Genomic DNA, 17,726 nt, shown 5'->3' on the forward strand with positions numbered 1-17,726 from the left:
CAATTCACAGAGTGGAATCAAGAGCTGAGCAAACACCAAGCCAATCAAGTGATAAACTGTGTTTCCTGACCAGTCTAAAAAAGTCTCCAGATAATCATTCAACCTGGCCTCCCTTGGTGCAATGGAAGAATATGTATGCAGTCACACATAATCAACTAAATGCAGATGTAGATATTGATGATCTGGTGAGTTACCTTTTCCCAATAATTCATTAAATTCTACACATCATTTTATTTATTTATTTGTTTGTTATCACTAAATGTTTCACAGGCATTAATACAGATCATTGCTCTGAAAGATAATATATAAATACAAGGATTTAAAAGGGAGTGATTTAAGACATAGAGGGAAAAAAAATAAATAATAGATGTTCTTTCCTGTATCTGTGTCTTTTATTGTTTATATTTAGGGTAATTTTTTCTGTTGTATTTGGGCTTATTTGGTTGGTTGTATTTTTTTTAATAGGAAAAATTATTGGAGAATGTGGGATATGATAAAGTAGGCAAATAGAAAAAATAGTAGAATAGCTAATACTCTTTTCCACCATACTGTTATCATACCATATCAATGTAGATTGATTATATTTGCTGTATTATTTCACTAAAAATGTGTATTAATTCTGGACTTTGAGCGAATCTTGAACAGAAATAATGTAATAATGTTTATTTAACTGAAATTTGTTGCTACCTGTGAACCAGATGGTTGCAAAATATTTCCATTGAAAATACTTAAGCATTTAGAGGCCAAAAAAAAGATACAGATTGGGGAAAAGAAATATATTTTAGTTTTTGAAGGTTTAACTTCATGCAATTTCAATGGAAATAGTAGTTGACTAATAACTACACAAAATTTGAACTAAATTTGTCACTTATGTTTTGCATTTCCAGTATTTCTGACATATAACCCATCAGGATACTAAAAAAAATTTAAAATACAGTAAATTGTAGTTGCTTACTTGAATATGTATTTCATACTAAGATGATTTAAGAGAAAATAAAGATTTAATGTAGAGGTAAATATGCAATGAAAATCAAATCAAGGAAGTGAAATAGTTAATCACTCTAACACTTGGATTATCAATATATCATCACACTAATTTTTTTTATGCATGCTGATTTTTCCCCAATAGAGGCAGATTGCCACTGGGGGCAACTGGTACTATTAAGCTTCCAAATTAGTCAGTTCTCCAGCTAAGTAGCTTGGGAAGGTACACTGAAGGTTTCATCTTTCTAAAGACTCTATTTATTATCTTTACTTATGTAAAGAGTTCATTAGAAAGAATTTTACATTGAAATATGGTAACTTTTTAGCCTTCTTTAATGCAGTCACGCGTCTTTAACTACCAGACATAAAACTGCTTAATTCTGTGGATATTAATGGATTCATATGCCATAAAACCAGAAGAAACAGTGTAATCGAGTCTCATATGTGACACAATACAGGCCATAGGACTTCAGTGAATTAAGTGGTACGTCATGTCTAAGTAAATGTGACTGAAATGGAGCATATTAAAATACAGGATACATTTTTTTCTTAATAATTCTTGACTTTAAAAAGCCTCTGTAACAGAATTCGTGACAATCCTTCATAGGTTCTCTCAATAAATCCAGCTTTTGAAAACATGCAATATGTTGATTCTTTATCATTTTAGCCTCTTACTCAAAATGTCATATGAAATTTAATATAGAACTAAAGTATATTATCTTTTCATCTTAATCAACAGTACCAGAAATTTCTTAAAACTGATAGAACACAGAGTAAGGACAAACTGTGTTTACAGTACAGAAACAGTAATTTTTAGTATTTGTATTAATCTAATTATATTAATCTGCATGTGTTCTTTATATCTACAGTCAATGCAAATTAGTATGGATTTATGATATCAGTTCTTCAATAGTTTGAGTGGAATAGAGTAGTAAATGCCAGGGCGGAATTATTTGAATCTCACAGTTAGACCCAAAAAAGTATTAACAGAGAATTAGTAGAGCATTATAGTATTAGTTTCTACTTTTTAAAAAACCTTACACAGTTTCTAAGACCATACAGCCTAAAAATGGTCTAGAATTTTGGTTTCTAAGAGCTCTTCAAAAATTCTTGGGAATTCTACATAGGAAAGTAAAAATCTATGTGTACTTCTGTGACTGCAGTAACTTTTATCCTAAACTAACTGGTGTGAATTCCATTGCTACTTTTGATTTCTTAAATGTCTTCTTTTTTTGAGGGGAGAGAGATGCAGATGTATATAATGCCATTGAACAAAATACAGAAAGGATTTTATTTTTATATTCAAACTTCTTCAATTAATTACATCCCACTCACTAATTTTTTGTGGGTTTTTTTTTCTCTTAAGATACAGTTTGTGCACATATGCACAGTGACATATAAGTGTACACATGCAAATCAATGTCCATGGTTCTATCTATATGCAAGTTGTCACATAAAATTTATAACAACTTTAGGATATATATATACTTTAGGATCGCATCTCAAAAAATTACTTGTTCAAGATTCCTCTTTCCGCAAAAATTACTAACTTCTAGTTTTGTAATTAATTTCTACTCATGTGTTTTAAATTGATAGAGTAAATCAAAATGGAATCAATCATGATTTATTTTTTTTTAATAATTGGTTTAATTTATCTGTGGGGGGTGTTTTTTAAATGTTTAAAGGTAAGGAATACTGTAAGCATAGTTTACCATCTCCAATACACTAATTTTCTCTGAAGTTTCTGAGGAAAGCTCAACTTTTTTTCCTCCAAGTCTTGTTCTAAACCCCTAGTTTTAAAAATCTTCATAAAGTTAATTTTGAATTTTCAGAAGTCTGGTAACTTAAAATAGCTTGACTTACTTTGCACAAGATTTTCCTTATCATGTTTTTGAGAGAATTGTTTCATTGCAAATTTTTAAGTCAGTAGCATTAAAATATAAAATGTTTCTAAGCAGATCAAATTACTTAAACAGCTCACTTGTTTATTTGTGTGTTTGTTCCTGGCAAAAATGATTAACTCGTATAGTGATTATGAGAACGGCATTTCACAGTGTTAGTATTCCATTTGAATTTATAAGTAATTTTTCTGTCAACAATGTTATCAGCAATCTTCTGTCTATAGGTTACTCAAAGAAATCTTATAAGTAACTTCAGATTTTAAACTGTATGGACTACATCTATTTAAAATAAGCAATATGCATCAAATTATTCTTTTGATTTTGTTTCCCTTGAACAAAAATCTGTCAAAGGTGAAAAGATCTTTACTTTGCTTGTGGAATTCCTTTTCATTTCTCTCATTGTTATGGATTCATAAGTAAGCAATTTCACATTTTATTACAAAATAAGTAGAGTCAGGTGTCTAGAAGATGGGGAGAATGGCATACTCAATTTCCTTGTGGCATATATTAAAGTTTTAGGACCATATTTGCCTGGACTTCTGCTGGATTTAGTCAAACTTCAGCTGACGGGAAAGTAAGCATTGCATAAACATTTTCTTTGTTGTACCAAAGTTTAACTTCATTCAGACTTCATGATTTCTTCATTTTTGCATATAGTAGAGTGCTATTAGCAACCAATACAGGAAAAACCAAACTGTAAATAAGAAAAGGCAAATAAAGTGTGAAAAAGCCAGACATTGAGTTATAGATTGTTTTAATACAGAATAAGCAATATCTAATAAAAAGTTTAATTGGCTCCCTTGTTGGCATTTAGTGTTACTGTTAGTGTTATTCTAAAAAGAGTTATTAGACTGTAATCTTTTTGTTGCTGTAAGACCATAAGTTTTAAACATCTTCTAACTATTCTATTTCTTTGAACTGCAGGTTTTATCTTTTGAAATGATAATATACCTTAGTTACACCAGGAAGCTGACTGTAGGCTAAAATGAATTCTAGTTGAGGTGCTATCACTACCTGTACAAAGCAGAATTAAGGGTATATGATCCACTTTTGCTTCATTGCATGCTTAGTATTGTTGGGCAATTTAGGTTTATAAAGACGCTTCTGAGTGAGCACCCAAAAAAGAGTCTGAGAATCATGTCCATGAAGACTCTTCCTTTCATTTCTCCTTATTATTCTTTAATCAGAAATCTTGCTTGTAAGTCACGTGGGACCAATCTCCAAAATGCATGCCAATGAATAATTTACTCCTGATTTGGTATAATCTCAGGAGTCATTTATGGCACCCACATGATGTATACTGCTTAGTAGCAACCCGAATGAGGGGTTTGAGTGTATGTGGGTGCATGCTGCTGCTCTACCATTTCTGCTTACATAAATTTTAGCTTCTATCTCTAAAATAATTTAGAAGTTATGTTTGCATTTAATATATTTTTCCCTTAATTCGTCAATAATTGTCCTCTTTTCTGGGTTAATTTTGGGAAATCTCTAGACAGCTACATGAAAATACCTTGTTTCAAAATGGAAATTTGTGGAATTATAGCCATTATATACTTACAGACACCTGACATTCTATGTACTGTATCAACTCTACAACAATTTATGCTTATGTAAATTGGGATATAGAATAGTTGATACCTTTTATGTTATATTACTTCATGACTTTTATCTTCTAGGTTAAATATAATTGAAAAAATATCTGTCTTGCTAAATTGACTTAACAACACAAAAGATAACTACACAATGAAGTAATGTTTATTTGGAGAAAATATTATGATCTGAGAGGAATTCTAGCCTTTTCCTAGATAAGAAGTTACATTATTGACAGAGAAACTACTTTGAAATAAATAACACCCTACACCTTAGAACTTGAGAGGGAAACTGTCTAGGCTAGTACCTGTTACCTCTTTCTATGCTGTCAGTTTCTGTTACACTTATATATTTAGAAAAGATCACACTCCAGTAAGGTTACAGCTGCTGGAACAGTTCCACAACCATTGTGAAAATTTAAAATTTGGAGTATAAATTTCTATTTAATTTTTCGTCATCCATATTAAATGTACTTATAGATGGCAGCTAGATAATATTTTATAGTAGGGAAAAAGCCCTAAATTTTCAAATATATTGTCCATATGTGTGATTTTAATTTTCCTTTCTTTGAATGTATTTGCCAATAAAATATCCAGTGAATTTGACAAAGTTTTTATATTTTTTGGGAATATTAGGTCATGCTTGCAAGAGCAGAGGATGAGAAAATGTTCTACATTGAGAAAACATTATGATTTCATGCTATGTGTGCTGATGCAGGAAAAAACCCCAAACTTTTCTAGTTCCATGCATTCAACTAGATTTAGGAAAAGATCTTTAGAAAGAAAAATTCATGCATATGTATACATATTATGTTTATGTACCTTTCCTGCAGAAGAAAATGTGCATTAGTATTCACATTTGACATCCAAGGTGTGTTGAAATGACTAAAATATTCAATTAACAGGAGAGAAGGAAATGTGATCTAGTGATATTCAAGTGCCTCTAGATATCCATAAGAAACTATGTAAAATTATGATATTTTACAGGAGGTCAGAAATTACAGACTATGACCTTGTGTCTTAGTGGGAATAAGCTATTTAGTCATCAAATAATGAGGAAATGGACCTCCTGCAAAAAAGGTCAGTTAAGATCCACTGAGATTTGCTGCATGCAATGTGTCAGTCTTTTCTTTAAAGAAATGTTGTTTAAGGACTGATTTTTATGAATATTTATTGAAAAGGCTGCAAGGGGCCATTTATAGTGTGAAGAATCTTGCATTCCTTTGGAAAAGATAATTCGGGATTTAAAAGGGCATAAGTTTTTGGGAAGGTAACTGTATATTCATGGAATCATAGAATCACAGAATGGTTTGGGTTGGAAGAGACCTTAAAGATCACTTACTTCCAACCCCCTGTCATGGACAGGGGCACCTTCCACTGGACAGGTTTCTCCAAGTCTTGTCCAACCTGACCTTGAACCCTTTCAGGGATGGGGCAACCACAACTTCCCTGGGTACCCTGTTCCAGTGCTTCAGACATTAAGGAATTTTCCCTTAATGCATAATCTAAACCTACTCTATTTCAGTTTGAAGCCTTTCCCCCATATCCTGTCACTACATGCCCTTGTAAAATGTCCTTCTCCTTTGTAGGCCCCCATTAGTTACTGGAAGGCCATAATTAGGTCACGGTGAAGCCTTTTCTTTTCCAGGATGAACAAACCCAAGACTCTCAGGCTTTCCTTATGGGAGAGGTGCTTCTATAGCACTGTGAAATAATTTAATATAAAGTGTTGCACATAGTTACAAATAAAAGTATTTTCAATATCACTGCTGACTCTGTATTTTATATAAATTGCAATTAGGAAAAAGCAGGGAATATATAAAGTGTCATTGCTGTTGACCCTTTATATATATATATAGAGAGAGAGAGAGATAGAGAGAGAGAGAGAGAGAGAAAGAAAGAAAGAGAGAAAGTGAAAGGTGTAGAGGATTAACTGTTTAGTAAAATAAAAGGGTCAAATATTTTTGCTACAAAATCCATTCTCACAGAATGCCCAGCAATTCTTCAGTGTTTTCCTCTAAATAATTTCTATGCTTTCTTCTTCATTATCCATGATACTTTCTCATTTTCCTCTTTTAGTACAACTTGTGACATTTTCTATTATGTGATTATTTAGTTTCAGATTTCCAACGTTTCCAACTTTCCCAGTTCCAACAGCCTCACATCTTTCTGGCTAGAATGTCAGGGTGAAAATTCTCTGAGGCATGTGTGCTATAAGAGCAGAGTATCATGGAGCGGTGCAAAGAAGTTTGGGCTATAGTCCCCATATGTGTATCTTAAGTAGCCTTGTAGCCATCCACACCAAATGACAGTATGACAGCAGGGATAAAAGCAAAGCTTTTTGTTTTTACTGAGCCATTCACAATGTTTGCCTACCAAATTCAGAAGGCACAAATCATGTTTTGAAATAAATTCAAAATTTTATGGTAGGTCTGAAAGTCACAAGATATCTTCCGCTACTCAAATTGTTGTTTGCTGGAACACTCAGTCAAAGGAAAGTCTTTGTCAGTGCTCCTGAATCAGTAGGGACAAAAGCCATTACCTCTTTCTTAACAGGTCCATAAAGATATCTATACTATAATATCATATTCTACACTATAGTAATAGTTTAGCTACAGAAAACATTTGTAATTTCTTCAACACTTTTAACCAATTTAATTTCTCTCTTCATTTTTCTGTGTTAAACTTCCCTTCATTCATTCTCTCCAAATCTTTCATTGGATTTTTCTTAGTCTTCTTTACTTCTGCAGGTCTACCATGGATTTGCACTGCTCAGTATATTTAATAACTTACTTGAAGATATGGCAGTGTTAAAGTGTAGTACAGAAAGAGTTGAGTTACATTTTTACTGAATTAACCACTCAATTTCTAACTGCAGCCTATACAATATTTTTTTCAGTTCAGTAGTAACTATAAACCATAACTCACACCCTCTGAAAAAGAAAAAATAAATATATGGGGAAAATTCTTGTATTTTATTTTGTGTTTCCACTGCTAACCTGTGACTGGTACCCAAACAATTGGATTTAAATCTTAGCAAACTATCCCTCAGTGCTACATTAGGGACATTCTTTTATCTGTAATGTTGATGAGCCTAAAAATTAATGTTATGAATTCTCTCATTCTGCTTCAAGAAGTTTGGTTTTTAGGGTGATGGCTCACATCTGTGCAAAGCAAATAGTTTCACAAAGAACATAGTTTCGCCACCCGCAACAGCTTTGTAAACGAAGGAAGACATCTCTTGTTATCTGTTGTAACCAAAGATGCCAGAATTTCTGCACAATAACCCAACATTTGTTCTTTTCTTCTCAAGCTCTACTTCTTGCTGTGCCCATATAAATTTTACCTCCTCAGCACTAGAAGGCTCCGACACCAAATTCTGTGTGACAATGAATCAATTGGCTGTATACTCCATTTCCATGACAGAAATAAGGTCACTGGGGACTGTAGGACACAAAAAAAAACCCCCCAAAAAAAACAAAACAAAAAAAAAATCCAGAGGCTTTCCAAGTCTCACTAGAGCTAAGTTTCTGTGTATCTTTTAGACTCTGTATTTAAAGGGAGTGAAGATAAGTTTGCTACTGATGTTGACTTTTCCATATTAGAAGAAAGTACTATGTGTGTTTTGACATCATTCTAATAATAGAAAAACTTATTTCTTTTTTCTGTTATTGGAAATTGTGTTTCAATTCCTTCATTTGTGTGACAGCTGTAGAGCATATTTTATTTTATCTCTAATTACTTTCAAGGGAAAGAGGTGAGCTATTTGCTTGGTTTCATGTTTTGATATTTGAGTGTTAGAGGAAATGAAGAACCACGAGTAGAATAATTTACTTTACCCCTATTTACAATATTCTATCTTCTTTTTTCAAAGTTTATTACTTTTTTCTGTGATTAAGTGTTCAATATTAAAGAAAATATGTTTTAAATTGCTAAACCTAATTACAGAAACATTCTGCAAATGTGCTTAAGCATCAAATAACTTTCCAGTGACATTCTGATATTCTTATATTATTCTTTTGTTTGGGAAGGGTTAGTGTTCAGTCTGGATGTTTTATTTATTGTCTTGAAATATATTTATTTTTACAAGTAGTCTAAACTGAGATAAAATCCCCTTGATTTAGATTTTGAATAATTGGCTTGTTAAAAAATGGTTGACTGTCTTGACTAATTTATTATTTTTTCCCTTTAAAGAGTCATAGATAATCAGCTGCTCTATAGACTTGTAGTCGGGATTTGGAAGTGATTCCATTTTGCCAGAGAGGAAAATATAAAATCATGCTATAATGAAGACTCTTTTAATAATTTCTCTGTATGCTCAAAACTCTTTTGATATTGTTGTTTTTGTTTTTGATTTTAAGGTACTAGCTCTCCACTAAGGTGTGGAGCTTGGCAGTAAGGGACGGAATTACCATCCGGTTTTATATAGTAGAAGGATGTAAGTTTAGTTCTTGTCCTGTGTTACCTGCTTTGGTATTAAAGTGTGCAAGACTATCTATTCTGTTGTTACAAGTCTAAGGTTTTGCAGGTGTAAATCCATCTGATTCTAGAAGTGATTTTAAAGTTTTATGCTCTACTTTATAGTGATAATTCTTAGGTAGTTGTCACAATGTCAATGGCTCCAGCTGTTCTGAAGTCTTTCCAGAGTCAGAGACAAGTACATTAAATTTAAGTGATATGGAAATATTTTTCACCAACTACATAACTCACTATTTCAGATAGTGTAAAACAATAAAAGCCTCAAAATTCATTGTGAAGCTTTACTGAAAAATCATCTGTGCATCCTTTTATATTAACATGCAATCTCTCCATATGTTTTACAACATGCCCAGCAAGACCATGGTGTTGTTAAAGACTGACGTATTTTCCATATCTAATCTAAACCATTTATATTAATAGTATAAATTTAATATAATACTTAGGAGTATATATACATATATACACATATATATATTTCTGTGGTTCTAGTTCTATTTCTATCTTCTAGTTACAGTAATTTCATGACTATAAGAGTATAAGGTGCACCCTTTTGACCAACATTTTTCCCAGAACCTGGAAGTGCGCCTTATAGTCTGGTGCGCCTTATATGATGGACAAAGTTCAAAAAATTTGCCTACCCGGAAGCGAGAGCCACGAGCCATGGGGGGAGCCGGCAGGGCCATGGCTGCCAGGTGAAGGTGGGGTGGAGCAGCGGCGGGCACGCCCCGGCCCCGTGGAGGAGGAGCCGCCCCTCCAGAGGCACGCCCTGGCCATGTGGAGGAGGAGCCACCCCTCCAGAGGCACGCCCTGGCTCTGTGCAGGCGGCACGGCCCCTACAAAGGCACCCCCCGTCCCCGTGGAGGCCGCATGGAGGGGTGGCGGCCATGCCCCGGCCCCGCCGGATACAGGTGGGCCCAGGGGCCTGCGGCACAGCCCCTGCCGGGTACAGGCAGGCCCCGGGGCCAATGGCTGCCGGCTTGAGGCAGGGCCTCGGCCAGGAACCTCGTGGAGGGAGCTGAGGGCAGAGCCTCGCTGCAAAACAAAAGTGCACCTTATAGTCCGGTGCGCCTTATCTGAACTACAAAGTTGCAAATTTTGCCGACTCCCGGGGGGTGCGCCTTACAGTCCGGTGCGCCTTATGGTCGTGAAATTACTGTATATAGAAGTTAAGGTCATTAAGAGAGTAAGACCTGATTAGGTTGTCCCAATGTCCTGACAAAATAGAATTGTATGCTTGTATGCATTCCTCCTTCTGTGATCTCTGGTTCCTTTCTGTTTCCTTAACCTGTTTACTTAAAAAAAACTGAGTAGAGCACTCAAATTTTTCTTGGTGCATCTTTAGGTTCACTCTTGATGTAGTCTCATAGTTTTCTCTTTGTGCAACATGGTAAAAAGTAGAAAGATGGTGGAAATATAAAATTTACCTCTTTCCTCACATCTGCAAATAGGAAATGAGATTTTGAACTGAGTCTGGGTGGAATGAAGTTAACTGTCTTCATAGAGACTCATGTGATGCTGTGATTTGAATTTGTGGCTAAAAGAATATTGATAACACTCATTAGATTAACAATCATTAATCTGTTACTCAGCAATGCACAGCACCAAGGCTTTTTTTCTCCACCTCATGTTCTGTCAGAATAAGTAGGCTTGGGACAGACAAGAATTTGCAAGTGAACATAGAACTTAACCAAACTGACCAAATGGATATTTCATACTGTAAACTCTCATGCTCAGCAGCAAGAAGCTCAGGGAAAATAGTAGGAAGAGGGAAGTTTATGACTGTGGTCTTTGTCTTTCCAAGCAACTGCTATGCATGCTAAGGGCCCTACTTCCCAGGAAATAGCTAGACATCTGCCTACTAATGGGAAGAACTAAAATAATTATTTTTATTTTTTTGCTTTGGTCACTTATGTGGTTTTTGCTTAATTTGTTTAACTGCCATTATCTTGATCCACAAGGCTTCTTGTCTTCCTTCTGTTTTGATCCCCTCCTGTGGAAGATGGGAGGGAGCAAGAGCCAGGTGTAGTGTCTGGCAGGGATTAACCCATCATAGACTTTAAAAGGGTAGACAGGGAGACTGCCTAAGTGTAAGTACACAAACACACATAGATATGGATAAATGGATTGGTATTGAGTTTTTTCTACAGTTTTTGAAATGGGTTGGCAATGCTATAGTGTGAAACAAATCACATAACAAATTAATATGCATAGAAATGAGAGCACACTTTTTCCTTCTGGGGGGAAAAGACCCAAACCATTTAAAGTATTTATAGATCTCTATCCTCTGCATAAAAAAATCTGTAACCCAAAAAGGGTGCTTGTTCACACTGTTGTTATAAGACTGAGATCAACATCTTTGAAGTACCTAGAGAATACCTTTTGGAAATAGAAATCCAATGGAAGTTTCCTGTAGAGTTTAGCTTTAAAAACGAGGTAGGAGATTAATAAAGTAAACAAATCAGCAAATACTCAAAAGGTCAAACCCCACACTCCTTAACCATCAGAGCACACATATATCTTAAAGTATGTAAGCACATATATGTGCACTTACTATACTACCAAAAATGTTTTTCTTCCATTTGTTCTTTTGTGTTAATAGAATGTAAATTTGGAGGAGAGGTGAAACCTGTATGACATAGCTGTCAAAATATTCATTACAAACAAAACTCTTCACACTTTTTAACTGTAGATGTTATTTTATGCACATGTTTTGATGTCAGCATGATTATCTCTTTGTCATTCCTAGTTTGTAAGTAGTCTTTTTGCCTAATTTGACAGCATTCATTCTTCTTCTCTAACTTTTTAAATGTCTATTCCTTCAGAAAAGCTAGCATTCTGTTGTCAAGTAAATTTTTACAGTAGTAGGTAAATCATCACTGACCTTTTCTAGATTGTCTGCAATATCCCTTATTTGATATGATTAACACTATGCAATTTATTGATCATATTTTATTTTATTTTATTGTAGCTTTTAAGTACTGCATATTAATTAAACTGAAGCTTATGTTGTAAATATAAGTTTTCTTTTATAATAATTTATTCCTGATGTAAATTTTTTCTTCCCCGCCCCCTCTAATTTCTTTATTATTTTTTGGCAGTAGGAAGTCATTAAAGAAGATGGCAAGTGACATAAATATGAAAATCATAGAACCCCAGAAACATGGAGCAGTTTGAGTTTGAAGACATCTTTACAGGTCATCTAGTTCAAACTTCCATGCAATGAGCAGGGATATCTCGAACTACAAGAGATTGCTAAGACTCCAGTCCAATCTGACCAGTAATGTTTCCAGGGATGGGGTATACACCACCTCTCTGGGCAACCTGCTCCAGGGTCACACCACCCTCATTGTAAAATACTCCTTCGTTATATCAAACCGAAGTTGACCTTCTATGTGTTTAAAACCATTACCTCTTGCCCTATTGCAACAGACCCTGACAAAATGTTTGTCCTCATCTCTCTCACAAAGTTCTTTTAATTACTCAAAGGCTACTTTAATTACTCAAAGAGCCTTCTCTTCTGCAGCTTGAAGAACCCCAGCTTTCCTCACAGAGGAGATATTTCATCCCTCCAATCATCTTCCTGGCTGTCCTGTGGATTCACTCCAACAGGTACATGTCATTCCTGTGCTGAGGACATCAGAGCTGGATTCAGTATTCCAGGAGGGGTCTCACAAGAACGAAGAGAATGAATCACCTCCATAGACTAGCTGGCCACCTCTTCTTCCAGTGTAGCTCAGGATGTGGTTGACTTTCTGGACTGCAAATACAAATGCTTTGCTTGCTCAAGTCCACCCTTTCATGCACCAGGACCCACAAGTCCTCAGCAGAACTGTTCTCAATTTTCCAACCTGTAAGATTGTTAAATTTGATCAGCATAAGATCTATTAGATGTCCTCTGGGTATGAGTTATTGCCTAACTGAAAAGCTAGCATAGAAAATTTTTATGATATTTTCTCAGTGTTTCATTTTGGGGCATTATACCTTAAAGTTGTACCATGCTGAAAAGTAAAAATTGAATCAGTGTAAAAAACTAAATGGACACATGCAATATTGTGTATCAAAAAGTAAACATTTTTTGAGCCCAGGGAAATAAGTTTTTGAGCTTTATTTGACAAAATGGCTCAGCATAGCTTAAAAGAGTATGAGAGGAGTTCTGAAATGGCACCTGTCTGCTTATCCATTTGTAATATTGACAGAACATAGATTTGTAGTATGCAGAGTTGACAATTTCCAACCGGATGTTGAAGCACTGATCTACATGACAGGAATTGTGATCATTAGTTGCCATGCTTGAAAAGGATGTGGACAGATTCAATGTGGTTAGGTGCAATCAGTCCTGAAATTAATGCATAAATGGAAGAGACACTTTTTCATTATTGCCTACTTTGGGGGAAACAGTGGGTGCACTACTGTCAGAGTTCAGACTGATAGATATTGATACAAATCATTTTTATATGATCTGCCTATTTATTAGAATTGCTTTTCTGCTTTCTATATGGAAGTTCATGATGCATTACATTCTGAACTTCCTAATGTTCAGATTGCTGTTCTCATTGCAAGAAATAATGAAATGGATTCATTACTTTATTCTTAAAATGTTCTGATTTATTTTAGGATATAACTTCTTCAGGGATTTCATATACCCTTTTGTTGTCTACTTCATTTATTTTATTGTAAAAGGCCACATATTATATATATTTTGAGGATAAAAAATTTCAACAAATATTTTTAGATTATGCATGCACACAAATAGAAACAAGGACAAGGTCCTGAGAAGATACAAATTCCTACAAATGTTTTCAGCATTAGTAAAAATCATTATTTTTAATGTAATGATGAAGAAAGAGGAATTAAGATGACAGGCAATTGCTTTTTTAGTTGCATCTCTACAAAATAAGCAATTTTTTGGTATAGTTTTAAATTTTCTTTTGAGATTATATTTTGCAAAACATGGTGCACTCACTTTGAATCTAGAAATGAAAGCTCAATCAAATAATAATCCATTAGTACCTAAAATTTTGCATATGTGGGGGATTCCTCTTTATGTATTTACCTTTGAATTCAGAAGATGAAACTGTGAAAGCTGAAAGAAACTACTGTGAGTTCTCTGGACACAAAGATATTAAAAGGAAATTAAAACTACTACAATGATACAAACAATCTGATTAAAAATTATTTATTAGTCTAAGCCTGTAGCACTACTCCTGAGCTTCAGGCATTATCCCTCTAGAGAGTTATACTTCTGAAGGAAAAGAAGAAAATATATCCTTCACTGCTAATTTGAAAAAAAAATCAAACTATTTTGAAGGTGAATGTATGACTAGAACACAAAAAGTAGGAGTAGGAGGGCAAAATGAGATATGAACACAAATGTATCATTAATGTAAACCTGAGAACAACTAACCTCTGGTATTTTCAAATGGGTTTGGGTGCTTGAACTTTACCTTCATCTCTACATTATTTTTAGAGAGAGAATTCTACATGCATTTCTTCCAAATTCCTCCTATGCTTTATTTCAAATGTAGAATATTTGTGTTATTACCCTTTATCTCTCTTGCTACTTCAATAATGCTTCTTATGTCATCTTAGTACTGTAAAGGCTTCACTTTTTAGCTTTTTAATTTACTTATAGTCTGTTCTGTGACACCTAAGGTGTTTTTCTCTGTACAACTTCATGAAATAAATACCTGCCTAAAAATGCATCCTAAAAATAATAATTGCAAATGAAGCCAGGAAGTCAGGTCCGTGTCAATGACCAGCTGCAGTGCACGGAGCTCCACCTAGGGATGGATGAGCAGCAGCATAGAGCTTATGGGTGAGGATTAAAGGGAGGGCAGGGACAGGTGACATTATAGTGGGGGTCTGGGGCAGCCACCCAACAGCAGTCTGAGCTGATGTGGCCCTTTACAGATAAATAGGAGCAACATCATGTGCACAAGCCCCTGTGTGGGACTTCAACCACCCCAATATCACAACAATTTTTCCTGCGTCGGAGGGAAAACACAGAAGGGCATAAGCAAGTTCCTGGAATGTGTTGGTGGCAATGCCCCTCACCAAGTACAACAACGAGATGCTGCACTGAAACTTTTTCTTACCTACAAGGAGAGCTGTTGAGGTGGAGAACATGATGTTCAAGGGCAGCCTTGGCTGCTGTGACAATTAAATGGTGGGCTTTGAGATCCTCAGCAAAGTGAGAGCACACAGCAAGCTCACTGTCCTGGACTTCTAGAAAACAATTTTAGCTTTTTAAGGGGTCTGCTTGGTAGAGTGCTGTGTGCTAAAGCCTTGGAGAGAGGAGGGACTCAAGAAAGCCTCTTAATATTGAAGAATCTCCTTAGAAGGCTTGTGTGGATAACCAAGGAATTTCTGAACAACCTCAAACACAAAAAAACAAGCCTAGAGAGAGTGGAAACCAGCTCAAGTAGCCTGGGAGGAATACAGAGAGATTATCCAAGCAGACAGAGATCAGGTTAAGAAGGCTAAAGCCCTGATAAAATGAAACCTGGCCAGGGGCACTAATGGCAACAAAAAAAGCTTCTGTAGAAGCACCAGTGATAAGAGGAAGGCTAGAGAAAACATGAACCCTCTCCAGAAGGAAACAAGAGATCTGGTTAACCAGGGTGGGGAGAAGGCTGAGGTACTTAATGGTTTTCTTGTCTTGGTCTTCACCAGTAAGTGTTCAAACAACACCACCCGAGCCATAAAAGACAAAAGCAAGGACTGGGAGAATTAAAAACTGCCAGCACTAGGACACCATGTTTGAGACCATTTAAGGAATTTGAATGTGCACAAGTCCATGAGACCTGGTGAGATGCATCTGCAGATCCAGAGGGACATGGCAGAGGAAAAGTTAAGGTTTACTTTTTGCAGTATGCTTTGAACTAATTTTTTCCTTGTATGATCTGTTGATTTCCTAGTGCATGATTACTCTCAGGAATTCATGTATTCATGTATTTTCAGTACAGCAAGAACCAGAGCTAGTACATTGTTGTACTGTGGCAAGACAGTGAACAGCAATGCCAGCTCAGATTCCCACAACCAATACAGATTTGTTGATGCAGTGCTGCAACTGGGCTAATGAGATTTGTTTTCCAGCCACTGCAGTTGAATGAAGCATTTTACAAATATAGTTGTACAGCTTCTAAATCTGAGATTGACACACTTAACACTTGATTATCTACAATAATTTTCTACATTGTTTATGGACTTCTATTAAAATTTATGCTGAAAAGAACATTATGGACAGTTAGTGCTGGGCTGTGTTGCACCAGCCAGCCTTATTGTTGTATGAATAATAGTCATGAGACACATATTGTTCATTATCTTCACATCTTATAGGCTCCTATTTCATATATACATGGAAAAGCTCAACAGCTGCTCTTTATGTTGTGCTGTTCTCTACCATGTAATACATGGGTCAACCTCAGAAGTAAAGAAAAAGAAATGCGATGTCAGAAGGATACCTAGACCAGAAAAAATGTAGAACTTCTACTTCAGTCCTGTATACTCACCCCCATATTACTGGACTGGCAACAAAAGTCACTTAATTGGCTGACTGGGAAACCAGTCAAATTTTAGGGACTAGTATATTACAGTGACAATAGTAATTTAAGAATATTTTCTTTCTACACAATATTTCTTTATTTTATAATACCAGGAAAGCTTCCTTTTTCATGATACAGGGTTAACATATAAAGATAGACCAAATAGCTATATTCTAGACTGAGACTGAGTTAAAACAATACAAATAAAGTAAAAAAGAAAGAAAATAATGACACTGATGCAGGGAACATAGGATTTCTGGTACTCTCTTTGAAAGAAATATTGGTTCTGCCTTTGAATGTTTTCCAAAGCTGCAATAGCAAAAAACATCAAGTTTCATAAAGAGCATAGTTAATGTTCCTATCTAGCCTAAGTGACAATGAGATTTACTCCAAATGGCATTATTTTTATCATCAAGATCAGGACTGAGTAACTTCCTGAAAATGTTTTTGGCATGATTTTAAAAAAAATGTTCATTAACAGCTTTCTTTAGAGAACATGGATGACAACACTGAACTTGTTTATAGTTTCCAACAGCACAGACATCCAGACTTCAAGATTGTGTGGACCTGTTTAGGTGTATATTATTTCTTTCAACTGAGGTCTTTCCCTCTATGTAAGGCTCATCCAGGTTTGAAGAGGAAAGCCTTCATCTGAACAAGCAAAGCATAAAATCAAATAAAGAATGATGAATGAGTCTAGGAGGTTCAAAAACTCATGGGGTTTCATGGGGCAATTATGTCTGGAATTAATTTGAAAATAGTAACTTTTAATATTTTTTTTTCTCTACATTTCTCACAGTTTTATCTTTATGGTTACTTCCATAGCAGCTGGAAAGGGACTTTTTATATGGGCATGTGCTGATTGGACAAGGAATAATGGCTCTAAACTGAAAGAGGTTAGGCTTAGATTGGACATTGGGAATAAATTGTTTTCAACTCATTGAAACTGGATAGGGAGATCCTGGAACAAGTTGCTCTGAGAAGTTTTGGATACCCTATCCCTGGAAATGTTCAAGGTCAGGTTGGATGGGGCTTCGAGAAACTTGATGTAGTGAAAGGTGTCCCAGACCATGGCAAGGGGATTGGAACTAGATTTAAGGTTTTTTCCAACCCAAACCTTTGTATGTTTCTGTGTTTTCTCTGCAAATTCCTTTCTCTCTACATAACATTTTCATAGGAGTTCTCTCATTGCCCTTTCTGTGCACTTTATTTTGTCTCCTTCAACAGGC

General features: G+C 35.3%; 1 long non-coding RNA gene across 6 annotated transcripts in view; it reads left to right on the forward strand.

The window, feature by feature from the left end:
- The window catches only part of LOC117006490, a 28,159-nt gene extending 13,504 nt beyond the window's left edge, over positions 1–14,655 (forward strand). For 5 of the 6 annotated variants that reach the window (XR_004419988.1, XR_004419992.1, XR_004419991.1 and 2 more), the window contains one exon: positions 12,052–14,655. This is a non-coding gene — a long non-coding RNA (uncharacterized LOC117006490). The remainder of the gene's footprint in view (positions 1–12,051) is intronic. The other variant, XR_004419990.1, reaches the window with a different exon arrangement.
- The last annotated feature ends 3,071 nt before the right edge of the window (positions 14,656–17,726 follow it).

This window comes from Catharus ustulatus, chromosome 1 (genome assembly GCF_009819885.2).
Source record: "Catharus ustulatus isolate bCatUst1 chromosome 1, bCatUst1.pri.v2, whole genome shotgun sequence".
Classification (NCBI taxonomy): domain Eukaryota; kingdom Metazoa; phylum Chordata; class Aves; order Passeriformes; family Turdidae; genus Catharus; species Catharus ustulatus.